Here is a 14,979-nt window from a genome sequence, read left to right on the forward strand (position 1 = left end):
TATTAAAGAGAAATGAAAACAATCACTCACAATAGTCAAAAGCTGTAAACAACAGAAATGTCCAACAACAGGTGAGTGTATAAAAAACTGGTATGTAATCAGACAATGAAATATTACTCAACAATAAAACAATGAACTTTTGTTACAATTAAAACATCATTGATCATTCCTAAAAAGGTTATTCCGTATAAAGGAAATCAGACAAAAGAGGGTCTACTCTAAAAAAAAAAAAAATATATATATATATATATATATATATATATATATATATACACACATACATACATATATATATACACACACACACACATATATAATATAATATAAATATAAATTTATATATCTTTCTTTCCAACCCAGGCCTGGCAGAATGGCTCCCCCAAAGAAGGGTGGCAAGAAGAAGAAGGGCCATTCTTTCATCAACGAAGTAGTGACCAGAGAATACACCATAAACATTCACAAGTGCATCCATGGAGTGGGATTCAAGAAGTATGCCCCTCCGGCACTCAAAGAGATCCAGAAATTTGCTGTGAAGGGAATGGGAACCCCATATGTGTGCATTGACACCAGGCTCAACACAGCTGTCTGTGCCAAAGGAGGAAGGAATGTTCCATACTGTATCCATGTGCGGTTGTCCAGAAATCATAACTGGGATGCAGATTCACCAAACAAGCTCTATACGTCGGTTACCTATGTATGTGTCATCACTTTCATGGTACTCTCTCTCATGTAGATGAGAACTAATCACCGATTGTCAAATAGAGGTATAAAATTGCAAAAAAAATTATATAAAAATTTTATATAAAGTTCTAGAAAAAAGAAACTAAATTATAGTCACAGAAAGGAAGTCAGTGATTGGCTGGGGGTGATGCTGAGGAGGGACAGGATAAAGGGATTTCCAGTGAATGTAAGGAAATTTGGGGAATTAATAGGTGTATTCATTATCTTTATTGTGTTGATGTGATGTCCAAATTTATCAAATAGTACCCTTTAGATATGTACAGTTTATTGTATGTCAATTAAACCTCAATGGGGCGCCTGGGTGGCTCAGTTGGTTAAGCCTCCGGCTTCGGCTCAGGTCAGATCTCACGTTTGTGGGTTCGAGCCCCGCATCGGGCTCTGTGCTGACAGCTAGCTCAGAGCCTGGAGCCTGCTTCCGGTTCTGTGTCTCCTTCTCTCTCTGACCCTCCCCTTCTCATGCTCTGTCTCTGTCTGTATCCAAAATAAGTAAAACATTTTTAAAAACCTCAATAAAGATATAATTTTTTGTTAATCAATGATTTTAGACAACTCGTCATGATCTTTAGTAAGATGAGAAAATATAATGCAATACATGCCCTATTATAACCTCTCTTTTAAATTCTATAAATGTTCTAAAATTTTCAAGGGATTTTTGTTTTTGTTTTTTTGGTTGTTTATTTCTTTCACCCCTCCTGCTTTGTTTTAAAGAATGGGACACAGGTCGTTATTTTAAGTGCCCCCTTTGTGTTATTTATTTGAAATTTTATAATTTGGATTAATCATTTTGGTTGGCAAGGATTTTTCATGACTTTGAGCTCCCATGGGTATGTGGACATGAGTTTAAATCCAATTGACTGTCGGGTGCCTGGGTTCAGTCCATTAAGCAAAAGACTCTTTGCTTCAGCTCAGGTCATGATCTCAGGATTTGTGGGATTGAGCCCCACATGCGGCTCTGTGCTGTCAACAACAGAGCTGCCTTGGGATTCTCTCTCTTCCCCTCTTTCTGCTCCTCTCCCCACTCAGCCTTTTTCTCTCTCTCTCTCTCTTTCTCTCAAAATAAATAAATAAACATTTTTAAAAAACAACTGACTACACACTTAAATTTACTGGTTATTTGACATGGTCTGCTCATGTACTTGGTTTTGTACTTGGATAGAAGTCGGAGCCTTTGCATGTATCTAAAATTGGTGACAACAAGACAACAGAAACACTATCTCTTTCACCAGACAGTAGACTGTCCATTTGGCATCTTGCCTGGAAAGTTGCAAACTCAATTAAATGCACATATGGCCCAGAGCAGTAAGCATTAATCTTTGCCAAGATTCATTTCTCTATGGCATTTCCAAACCATGGCTAGGCTAGAAACCCTTTTCATGCAATGAATTGTATTTTTTTTTGTTTTTGTTTTTGCTAAGTTCAGATTGTACAATGCTTTCTCTGACATAAAAGTAATCATGGAAAAACATCAAATAGAGTATCAGTACAAATTCTACAAGTGTGCTTTTCCTACTGAGACACATTTTATTTAGGAAATCAGGTTTGGAGACATCTACCCTTAATGGGAGGTAATGGTACAATTAATAAATCTCCCAATATTCCCTGAAGCAGCTGTTCTCCTTTGAAATAATGAGCATATGGTTTCATCATATTTTATTGATTTGATCCCCTTCAGCTAAAGAAATATTTCAGTGGAATGCAAACAACTTTCACAATTTCTGCATATTTCTCCATTTTCTTGGCTAAACACAAAGTTGATGAGCATACAAATGAAAAGCCAAAGGCAGTATTTATATTTTTTAACCCAAAGACAAGACAAAAGATCAAATGGGACCCCTGAAATGTCTTTATTTCTGAGACCTCTACCTAAATATTTACTAAATTCTAAAAACAAAGCAGGATGGACTAAAATAAGTAATGGGAGAAAGAGACCCCACGTCTTATATAGATGCAGTGTGAGGGTTTGAGTCAATGGTGCATATATACTAGGAAGGCAGAAAGTGACTATAACTTTCTAGCAACGTGTATTCAGGGTTGATTCAAGGAAGTAGTTATCAAAATTATATAAAGAACTCATGGAAGGCTGGGCTGAGGTTCAGTTGGGTAGAAATGAGCAGGAGTCTATTAGAAAACATATACAAGCCCAGAAAAAAAATGGAAAAAGGTTAGATAAAGGACATAAAAAGAAAATGTTCTAATCGGCCCAAGTTTGGGTGGGAAGCAACAGAGTAAGTGAAAAAAGAATTAGATCAACATCAGAGGCAACAGACAGGTAACTTCCGAAGGAGGTAAACTAAGCTATTTGAGAATTACTGGAAAAAAAATGTGTATTTTAACTAGTCTTACCCCCCCATCCTATCAACAGTCCCTTTGTGGAAGAGCTTCTCCTCCCAGGATTACATACTTTTATGGAACAAAATTATTCTTTCAGTTAGAATTTCTCTCATTTTGCAATAGTGGAGTATGCTACTTCTTCAAAATGAACTCTGGCTGGTGTGGTCTAACAACTGCATTGTTGATTTAAAATGTGCATTATTGAGCCCCAGCTCTCAAGAGAATAGATTCAGCGAATAGGAAGGAGGTTGAGCTAAAATTTGCATCTTAATGATCTCTCCAAAAAGATCTGGATTCAGAATTTTTCCCGTCTGGTTTCCTGTGGCATGTGGCTTTTGAGGCTCTAACTGAGTTAGGCAGGAGGCCATTCATGACTCTGATCTTGATAATTATCAAAAATAGAGCTATTTCTATGCACATTATGCCAGAAGAAGCAAATGGTTCAGCCTAATTTATTTGTTATTCTTCTGAGATATGATAATAAAGGAAAATAGTAGGGAAATATTTTAATATAGGGCTAAAGGATAGAACTGTTAAATTCATTGTGTTCTTTAGCCACCTTCTTTCCTCACACAGTCAGTCAGGTGTCATTTCATACAAAACTCTAGGTTTTTCTTTGGCATGCCAAGATATCCAGTGAACTCTAAGAGGAATGGTTACAGTCTAGCATTTCTGAAACAATTTGACCATAGGAGTCTCTTTAAGAAGAGGAGTATTGACCAATATTCTTCCAGAGCTCATGTTCAGCACAATAAAGTATGGAGAATGCTAGTTTACTGACTTAAACCATACATACATTTTTGCAAATATATAGCAATAGTGAAGAGATGCTCAGGAGTGAATGTCCTAACATTATTGCTAATTTACTATTTATAGTTATATGCAATTTATTATTGCAGGAACTAGAGTCAATAAGTCATTAAGTCCAGCCAGATCAGAAAATGGCTGAATGGAACCTCAAGTAAGGTTTCAAAACCATAGTACTGGACCTCACTGTATTAGGGAAAGACAGGGTTGTGGTTGACTAAAAATCAATGGTCAGTAATGGCCTATTTGAGAAGCAAATGTATTTAAGCTGCCTAGAAAGAGCTGCACAAGTAGGGCTGGATTGTAAATGGATAATGTCAGTAAAGAAAAAAAAAATCTATTATATAAACTGAGGCAAAAATGCTAAGGTGTACCGAGGGAGTAAACTCTAGGAACAGAAACAAGGTTAAAAAGTGTGTGGCATAGTCAATGTCATTGGATGGACATGGTAGAGTTTCATATGTCAGACATTATACTCTTAGGTAATGTATTTTCAGTGTACCTGTCCTGTATTTGATTTCTCTGAGGTCATTCTTCCCCAACTCCTTAAGGAAAATACATGTAGACTTTAAAAATTATAGGGGCACCTGAGTTGCTCAGTTAGTTAAACATCTGACTTTGGCCTACGTCATGATCTTGCAGTTCATGAGTTCGAGTTCCTCATCCAGCTCTGTGCTGACAGCTCAGAGCCTGGAATCTGATTCGGATTCTGTCTCCCTGTCTCTCTGCCCCTCCCCCACTCACACTCTGTGTCTCTTTCTTTCTCTCTCAAAAAATAAACATTAAAATTTTTTTAAAATTATAGACTACCACTTATTGAGTAACTATTATACTCTAAACCCATGTTAATCATATTTCTGTTATCTATTATAAAATATTACCTAAAGTGATACGTATAATATTCATAACATATCAGATGACTTATTAGATGATAGAGTATCTAATGAGATTTTCACAAAATGCCTTACAAGATGAAAGTCAAGCAACTCATCCAAGGACAAGTTCCTCCAAACTAGGAAAATGGACAAGACGTAGGATCATTTATTTATGATGATTTCATTTAGTTATGGTTTTTTTATTTTTGCGTTTTATTTCTTTTATTTGTGGCTTAAATAGGTGTAACTATTTCATCTTCATATGAAATTAACCTCCCATATTGTCTTTAAAGAGGGTAAAATGTAATGTGACAAAGAAAAATGTTCGGCAAAAGTTTGTTCTTCTATTTGCCAATAATGATTCCCACATTTCTGAATTGCTTTTGTTCATTTGTTGTCTCTATACTTCACAAAATTGACTGACTGTTAATGATATAAGATAAGTCAGTTATGATACTGGCCTGTATTAAAAGACACTGGACAATGAACTGGGACGGATACAACAAACGAACTTTCTGTTTTCCACATTACAGTGAAAAGGGGCCATATACATCATTCGAGGGGGTGAATAATTACTCCAAATAAACGGTGTGGCAAGGCCTCATAAAATTCCCCTATAATACAACTTTTCATCTTTATTTGTACAGGCTGTTTAAACAGACCATATCTTTCCTTCCACGGTTCATGGAAAAATTCTGTTTTCTATTAGGTTAGAAAAAAAATCTTTGATTATATCCAATGGTTGTTTGGCATTAACGCGTCATCTAGATCATGACCCAGATGTTCTGATCTTAAACACTTCAGATCAGGAGCTGCTCTCGCCACTGCCACTGAGAGCATACCCTGCTTTTGTCAGCTTTTTCAGTCTCCATGAGGTCAATGTTATTTTCCCTGTTTTTCAAGTGAAGAGACTGGTAGAAAGAAACTTGCTCACGTGTCAAAATCAAAGGAAGTCACTTGAAGAATTAAACTTTGAACCTAAAGCATCTGAGATACTGGCTTACCAATGACTGCCTAAAGTAAAGTGCATTTCTTATGTTCTAAAAATCCTTGCTCCTTTTCAAACCAAAATATTGTAAATAAGGAAGCACGCCACTTTTTTTTTCAAAAATAAATTTAGCCCATAATTATGAATCTACAGATGGCACTAGAACTTACAATAAATAAACAACGAAATGAGTATCTAAATATAGATCATTTGGGGCATAAGGCAGCTTTTCAGAATATTATGAAATTCTAATAATTCTTATTCTATGCTGTTATACACATAACTATCATTTTTCTCATATGAGCTTCAAATTTTATGAAAGACATACATTCACACCACATATTACTTGTGGAGAAAAAGAAAGAAAACATACCAATCACAGTGAAGCATTTATACGGCCAACACTAATTTGTAATGGAATTTCTTCATTTAACATTAAGCCAAATGATCTCATGATAAAAGGTAAGTCTTAAAATGTCTTAGGTTTTCAGGACTTAAATTACCAAGAAAATCAAGACTTATTTGCTTAAATGTTTCTATATTAATATGTGTAACACAAGTTTTCAGATTTTTGTGAAACTTGTCAAGACTATAAGCAGAAGGATGATTTCTCTCTGTGATATTTGACTGACAAAAAACAGATAAAGACATCACTTGTGATGTGATTTTACACTATTATGTATATCTACCTAGGCACACATACATACACACACATATACAAATATTATCTGATACAAATATTATATTTAACCAAGATATGTAATTTCTATAAATGATCAGTCTCATAAATGTGTGATTAATAAATGACAACTTGGTGTAATTTAATACAAATAATAATTCTGTAATCATTCATTTTACTTTTTTTTTATAAATTTTTATAAACTGTGTTGGCCCTGAGAGCATCTGGTTTTATGTGTATACATACAGCAGTCAGTGCACATCCAAAGAGAAAACACAGGTGCATCACTGATAATGAAATGAATAAAAGAAGTAGGGGCCATTTTGCCAAGTTAATAGTTGCCAAAGACTGAAATATTTAAATACTTAAGTATTTCCTATTTAAAACAATCAACTATCCAAAATGTGCACATAAGGAAGATTAGTCAGAATGATAGATATGCATTGAACCATAGGAGAAATGGAAGATCTATTTATCTTCAGCATATAGTCCATCAATATGATTTGCAATGTTTTGATCACCTTTTGTGGGTAGGAAAGGAAAATTCATCTTTGGCCTTGCATGTCATTGTACTTTAAAAGGGTGGGTGAAGTAAGCCTAATTGTGAACAAAATTATGAAGAAGGTATTTTGTTTATAAAGTATTTTTGTTAATAATTTCTGAATCTGTCTAAATTCTTGTGCCCTACAAGACCCAGAACTTATCCATAACCCAATATTCTTCACTGTGCTCTCCCCCCAGGGGACAGTCTGACTTGGGAAAGGAAGAATAGAATTTGATCTAATTCAGGCCTTATTTACATTATGTCATCACATGCTCTTCTGTATTATCAATATCCAGTGACAGTGGGACTAGAACTTACAGAGTTAGAAGAAAAAAGAATACACCGGCTAAGCTAACAAATGTTCATAAGATGCTATAAGCTGGATACTCTCTTTAAATTCTCTTTAAATTCATTCCCTTTCACCTTCCAGTTATCATTAGTCACCTCTAGATTATGAGCTGTCACCTCCTTCACTCCTGACACCTTCCCCTTGCACACTGAGCCTTTCCTGCAGTACAGTTCCTAAACGCTAATATTTCACTGACCTGACCCAAGCCTCCAAAACCAGGCTCTTTGAACTATGACCTATAGAATTATCATAACTCCAAGGAGATCTCTGTATTTTCTTAAAGTGCTCCCACAACCCCTTTGACTTAAGTAACACTGATTTTACCATCATACCCCCTTTTCTCTCTCGTCTTCTCAAACTGCTGACCTTCTTAAACCTTAGTAATCTTGGAGCTGAGATGTATGATCTGTGCCCTCCTCCCTCACTAATGCCTCTGCCCAAAATTCACTTCTTTATCTTCTTAAGAAAAGAAGGTCACATTGACTTTGATAGTATTCAGCCACAGAACCCTCTTGCCTTCCTTGTTCTTATGTAGCAATTTTCATGTCACCTCCTCTTTGTCAGCAATTTATAGCTTGGCTTACAAAGTTCCTTTGTATCCCTATTACCGCATTCTAGCCATTGCCTTGGTGACTTAAATGTGCCCATGAATGGTATTTTTCACACAATGGCCTATGCCTATGTGTGATTCACATCATTCACCTCTCCTGCCGGTCTTTTCTTCAATTTCAGCAACTCTTGCCATCACATTTGGCTCTCTTGTCAACATGTATAAAACTATAAAACTAATATCCAAACATTTCACACTGAACACCAAGCACTCTCTTTTCAACTTGATTATTTTTTTCTTCAACGAAAACACCACCTATTTTGATGGCCCCTTTGCTCCTTTCCTACTTAGATTTCATGGTACATCATTTCAGTAACCTCTTGCAAAACTAAATTCATTTGCCTTGATTTTTAATTGAACAAATCTACCCAAACCCCTGCCCTGAATGAACCTAACCATCTGTTTTCTCTGGGCCTGCACTGAATTATTCCAAAACCACCGGAAAATGTCTCATTAGACAATATATTAATTCCACTATGAATTGAGTGGTAACAATTTCAAATGAGACCTCTGCACTGCCACATCTTTCTGATTCTCTGATAACTCACTTTTATATTCCCCACAATTACCTCGAACCTTCTTACTATTTTCTTCAAACATTGGATTATCCTTATCCTATTTATTCTGAGCAAGTGATCTTGATTCTATTTTATTTTATTTTTTTATTTTTTTTAATGTTTTATTCACTTTTGATACAGAGAGAACCAGAGCATGAGGGGGGGAGGGGCAGAGAGAGAAGGACACAGAACTGGAAGCAGGCTCCAGGCTCTGAGCTAGCTGTCAGCACAGAGCCTGATGCGGGACTAGAACCCACCAACGTGAGATCTGACCTGAGCCAAGGTCGGAGGCTTAACCGACTGAGCCACCTAGGCGCCCTTGATTCTATTTTAAATAAATTAAAGCCACCAAATGGAAACTTTCTAACTTTCTTTGAATAAAACATTCCAACCTACCCTCATCGCACATAGACTTTTTTCACTTTATATTGTTAAGTAGAGAATCTGCCCCTCCTCTTTCCTAAGGCACCTCTGTTTTGGACTCTATTCTCTCTCATCTTTAAAAACTTCAGATACTCAATTATCATTTTGAAATTATTTAAACTTTTCTCTCAGCGAATCATTTCTGTTGTTTTTAAATTGCTCAGTCTGTGCAAAAATATCTTAGTTCTCCATTTCCATGTTACTGCCCCATGATTGTCCTCTTGAAAATCAAACTTTTCTGAAGACTGGTTTATATCTCTTCATGTTTCACACACACCTGAGGCTGCTCACATTTGGGTTCTGTTTCCTGTCTCCACCACAGCAACGCTTTCTAAGGACCCAGTGAATAATGTCACTAAATGCAACTGACATTATCAGTCCTTACCTTGACGCTAGTAAGCACGTCTTTCTTGAAGTACTTTCCCCTCAGTTTCTGTGACACAATCCTCTTCTGGATTTTTTCTCCTTGATTTTGCATACTTTATTAGATACTATTCTTTTACTCCTCCATGAATGGAGGTTGGTTTATCAGGGTTTCTTCCCAGGCCCTCAGGCCCCATTATTCTCCAATAACTCCCTCACACCACAGACAAGTGTTCAATTATCTTCTATATGCAGAGGACTATAATGATAATATCTCTGCTCCAGAAGGCATTTCTGATTCTCTTTATGTCATATTTATTCCATGGATGACATGACTTACTGACTTATAATCTTTATATTAACATATTAGGACAGCATATACTGTTTTCTCTTCATTTACAATTTTAACTCACATCTTGGACAAATCTGTTATATTCTGACTCCCTGGATATTACAAGGAGACTCACAGAACATAATTTTGGTCACTCTCTGATAACTTCCTTCTTGTCTTTACCCAGTCTTCCTACCCGTTACCTCTGGATATGGCCATGCAAGTTCACCCACCACAAAAGAAAATGTCAACAACAACAAAAGATTTAACAAATATTGATATCTATTAACTACTTCTGGTAAAACAGCAGTAATAGAATAAAAACATAGTAGGCCAATAAGAGAAGGATGAGAGGTAAGCTCGAACCTTGGAAAATCTTGAAAAGGAGAAACAAGAGAGAAGCAAGTACCTATTGCATCTTATTTTATTTTAGACAGGAATTGTTATGTCACACAACATTTTTTAAACAAAAATTCTCCCATTAACCATTACACACCTATCTAAATGCCAAAATCCAGAATACTGACAGCACTGAATGCTGACAAGAATATGCAGCAACGGAGACTCTCATTCATTGCTGGTGGGAATGCAAAGTGGTACGGCCACTTTGGAAGACAGTTCGTGGTTTCTTACAAAAGTGAACATACTCTTATCATATGACCCAGTAATCATGCTCTTTGATATTTAACTAAGTAACTTGATATTTGTAGCAAATTTTTTCATAATTGCCAAAATTTGCAATCAACCAGGATATCCTCTGGATAAACTGTGGTACATCCAGAATATGGAATATTATTTAGCACTAAAAGGACATAGCCTATCAAGCCATGGAAAGATATGGAAGAAACTTAAGTACATAATACTATGTGAGAGAAGTCATCTGCAAAGCCTACATACTGTATGATTCCAACTATATAACATTCTAGAAAGGGCATAAGTAGAGACACAGGAAAAAGATCAGTGATTGCCAGGTAACAGAGTGAGGGCAGGGAAAGGCAAAACACAGATGTTTAGGATAGTGAAAATCCTCTATATGTTACCATATGGATGTACACATGTGATTATACATTTGTCCAAACTCATAACACATACAAAAGTAAGAGTGAACCTTTGCATAAACTATGGATGTTAGCTACTTTTTAAATTTTTTTAAATTGATTTTTGAGAGACAGAGAGACAGTGCACAAGTGGGGTAGGGGAAGAGAGAGAAAGAGACACACAGAATCCAAAGCAGGCTCAGGCTCAGAGCTGTAACCAGAGAGCCCGAAGCAGGGCTTGAGCTCATAATCTGTGAGATCATGACCTGAGCTGAAGTTGGACGCTTAACTGACTGAGCCACCGGGTACCGCTGGATATTAAGTTAACTATTAATACATGGTGACATGTCAATGTAGGTTCTTCAGTTGTATCAAACATATCACTCTGATGAAAGATGCTGGTAATAGGGGGAGCTATGATTGTATGCAGGCAGGGGGGCATATGGGAAATCTCTGTGCCTCCTCTCAATTTTGCTATGAACTTAAAACTTCCTTAAAAAATAAAGTCTTAAAAAACAGTAAAAATCAACCATTAGACATGGGTCTACCTGTAACTCTGCTCCAGAAGCGTTTGCTCTCACCATTGCTTTTCCTTCACAAACCATCTGGAGAAGAGAGCAGCTTATTTCTCCCTTAACCAAATCACTTTCAGGAAATACTCTCATCATCCACATTAATGTTTCTACATATTGACAAGTACGAAATAGCCCAGCAGACTTCATACAAGAATATAATTCCAACATTGAAAAGAGAAAATCAAACCAAATCTATAATTTGGTGTATAGTCAATGTTACTGAGTTTTTAATGATATGGAGAAAAAGTTTTCAAAGCATTGTCTGGTGATAGGGGGCATAATTTCACTACTTCCTAATGCTGTTATGATAAGTCACATCCCCAAAATTATATTAAGCAAATTACTAAGGTCAAAAAGGAAGAGAAAAGCTAAGTTTATTAAAGCATATCCTAACAGACTAGTAAATGTGTTAAAAATAGACCACAGGGGCGCCTGGGTGGCTCAGTCGGTTAAGCCTCCGACTTCAGCTCAGGTCAGATCTCACGTTTGTGGGTTCGAGCCCCGCATCGGGCTCTGTGCTGACAGTGAGCTCAGAGCCTGGAGCCTGCTTCTGGTTCTGTGTCTCCTTCTCTCTCTGTCCCTCCCCCTCTCATGCTCTGTCTCTGTTTGTATCAAAAATAAATAAAACATTAAAAAAATAGACCACAAATTAGCTAACTTGCTATCTAAATGAGCAAGCTGAGGTTTTCTGGGAAGAGGAAATATGCTTCCAGTAGAGTGAGTCCTTGGCAGAAAATTAAGAGGGGCTTTTCCATCAAAGACTTGGTTGGTTCACAAGTAAGAGGACTAAAAGAAAATAAATGATTTTGTTAAATAGCAATTAAACAATTTGGTTTGGAGTGACATAGTGAAAATACCTTTTGCCAAGCCAAAGATGTATTAAGAGAGGTAGGTAAGGACTATATAGATTTCTTTGGTTACAAAAAGCCAAGAATATAGGATAAAAGGAACAGAATATTTAATGTAAAAATTAACACTTTTATTACATTAATATATAACTTAGTAAACAGAACATGAAAAAGAAGAAATTTCCTTAAAAACACAAAGAAAATACACTGGAATACATTAGTTCAATGTTTTCTAAATTTATCAGACTAAATCCACATAAAAACTCCATAAGGACAAAATTTGCTATGTTGATAAGTTATTTTACAGGATGATCATTTATAGCAATATTTAAATGAATAAAAATACACAGGTATCCTGTTAAGTACACTTTGCATATTTTATCATTATTTAATTAATGGACTTTTCTGAAATACAGGAGAATAAAATTAAGCAATTCATTCTGACGTGTTTTCTCATTTTCCTAGGTTATGTTCCACACAATGTCTTACCGTATGTTGATAGATGTTTCAATAAACAGTACACACTCATGCACACACATGCAAGTATGTATGCAGTAAGATCTCATGGTGAAACAAGTATGGAAACTATTGTATATGCTACCCCCTTCTTGATGCACACAATAAAAATTATAAATGTAACAGCTAGAAGAAGTTCTGTTACAGAAGTCTCCTGCTAGAACTTTGTTTAGATGATCAGTTACCAAATTATTTTGAATACAGACCCTTTTTCATAAGCACAGCTTTACATTTTGCCTGATACATGTAACATTTGGAAGATAATTGGTAAAACAGAAGTTCATTTGTGTATTTCCTGAAATTGGAGCATCAAAAAGAATACGAATAAAAATTTTTCACAAATGATTTTCCCAGAATTTTTGGGAGAAAAATATAACTGATGGCTTCTACATAGCACAGACTCTGAGAATGGTGCCAGGCTGCTTCCTAACATAGCTAGCTAGCTTCTATAAATCCTATTTTTGGCAATAAATACATACATGCATATGTAGGAAAAGTCTATCAGATCTTGAAAAGTGACTACAATTTTTATCTTACCTACACAATCAAAGATTTCCAAAGTTACTTAATTATTATGTTTTTTGTTATGGACTGAATGTTTGTACTCCCCCCATTCATATGTTGAAGCCCTAACCCCCAATGTAATGGTATTAGGAAGTAGGGCCTTTAGGAAGTAATTGGGGTTAGGTGAGTTCATGAGAAGCAGGATTCTCATGATGGGATTTGTATCCTTATAAGAAGGAACCAGAGAGCTTGTTTTCTTTCTCTGTGGCAGTTTGAGCGCTCAGCAAGAAGGCAGCCATCTGCAACCCAGGAAGCAGTTCCTCACCAGAACTCAACCATACTGTCCCCTCATCTCTTGCTACTCATCCTCCCAAAGTGTGAGAAATACATGTTGCTTTAAGCCATCCAATCTATGCTATTTTGTTATATCAGCACAAGTTAACTAAGACTGCCTTTATTTCAAGACAATTTCTCTGCTGTTTTCATCAAAGGCCTATATATGTGTGAATTTGGTAATTAAAGGAGATCATATTAATAAGCATCATTGGTCATTGATACCCATCTGATTCACATAAAAGAAAATATTGGAAGGAAGTAGCTTACTATGGTTAAAAAGTAATTACTTCACAATTGAATGTAAATGCTACCAGTTTAGAATTTTTTACTGGGTGCATTTTTTCTCCCCAAACTCTCAAATATAACCAGTAAAACACATATTTTAGGTTTAAACCTCTTTGCTTTTGATATAATGGATTTTTCTTCAAGAGAGAGACACATTTCAACAAATAGACAGAATTCATTGTCCTTGGCTTATTTTGTCCTCCAGAGAACTAGACTATCTTTTTTTTTTTTTATACTCATTATATTTCAGAAACAAAAGGTAAGGGTAAGGGCAGACTCCAGCAGGATCGTCACATTCAAAATACTGAACTTTACCCACAGTGGGATGAGACACAGAAAGCAAGGCAAAGGCAATGTCCATTGTATTCAATTCCACAAAGTGAGGTCTCCCAAAAGAAATACCACTCTAAGGACTGAAAATTTCGGGTTAGAAGAACATAGTTTTTAAAGGTGCCATTAAAGATATTAATAAAGAATGCCTCAATTTCAGGCAATCAATCCTGGGATTTAAAAAAAAAAATTCTGCTTTAAATGTATAGGACTGAAATGTTCACAACTTTGTAGGTTTAAGAAAAAAAAATCACTCTGTCTTTTTTTCCACTGGATACTCTTTCCTGCTTTGTCAAAAATTAATTGGCCATATACTTGTGGGCCCAGTTCTGGTTCTCTATTCTATTCCATTGGTCTATGTGTCTGTTTTTGTGCCAATACCATACTGTCTTGATGATGACAGCTTTGTAGTAGAGGCTAAAGTCTGGGATTGTGATGCCTCCCGTTTTGGTTTTCTTCTTCAGTATGACTTTGGCTATTTGGGGTCTTTTGTGGTTCCAAACGAATTTGAGGGTAGTTTGTTCTAGCTTTGAGAAGAATGTTGGTGCAATTTTGATGGGGATTGCATTGAGTGTGTAGATTGCTTTGGGTAATAATGACATTTTCACAATGTTTATTCTTCTGATCCACGAGCATGGAATGCTTTTTCATTTCTTGGTGTCTTCTTCAATTTCTTTCATAAGTTTTCTATAGTTTTCATCGTATAGGTCTTTTACATCCTTGGTTAGGTTTATTTCTAGGCATTTTATGGTTTTCCGTGCAAATATGAATGGGATCACTCATCATCAGGCAAATACAAATCAAAACCACACTGAGATACCACCTCACGCCAGTCAGAGTGGCTAAAATGAACAAATCAAGAGACGATAGATGCTGGCGAGGATGCGGAGAAACAGGCACCCTCCTACACTGTTGGTGGGAATGTAAACTGGTGTGGCCACTCTGGAAAA

General features: G+C 36.1%; 1 pseudogene; it reads left to right on the forward strand.

The window, feature by feature from the left end:
• Positions 1–370: 370 nt before the first annotated feature.
• Positions 371–733, forward strand: LOC115305146 (annotated as a pseudogene).
• The last annotated feature ends 14,246 nt before the right edge of the window (positions 734–14,979 follow it).

This window comes from Suricata suricatta, chromosome 10, assembly GCF_006229205.1.
Source record: "Suricata suricatta isolate VVHF042 chromosome 10, meerkat_22Aug2017_6uvM2_HiC, whole genome shotgun sequence".
Classification (NCBI taxonomy): domain Eukaryota; kingdom Metazoa; phylum Chordata; class Mammalia; order Carnivora; family Herpestidae; genus Suricata; species Suricata suricatta.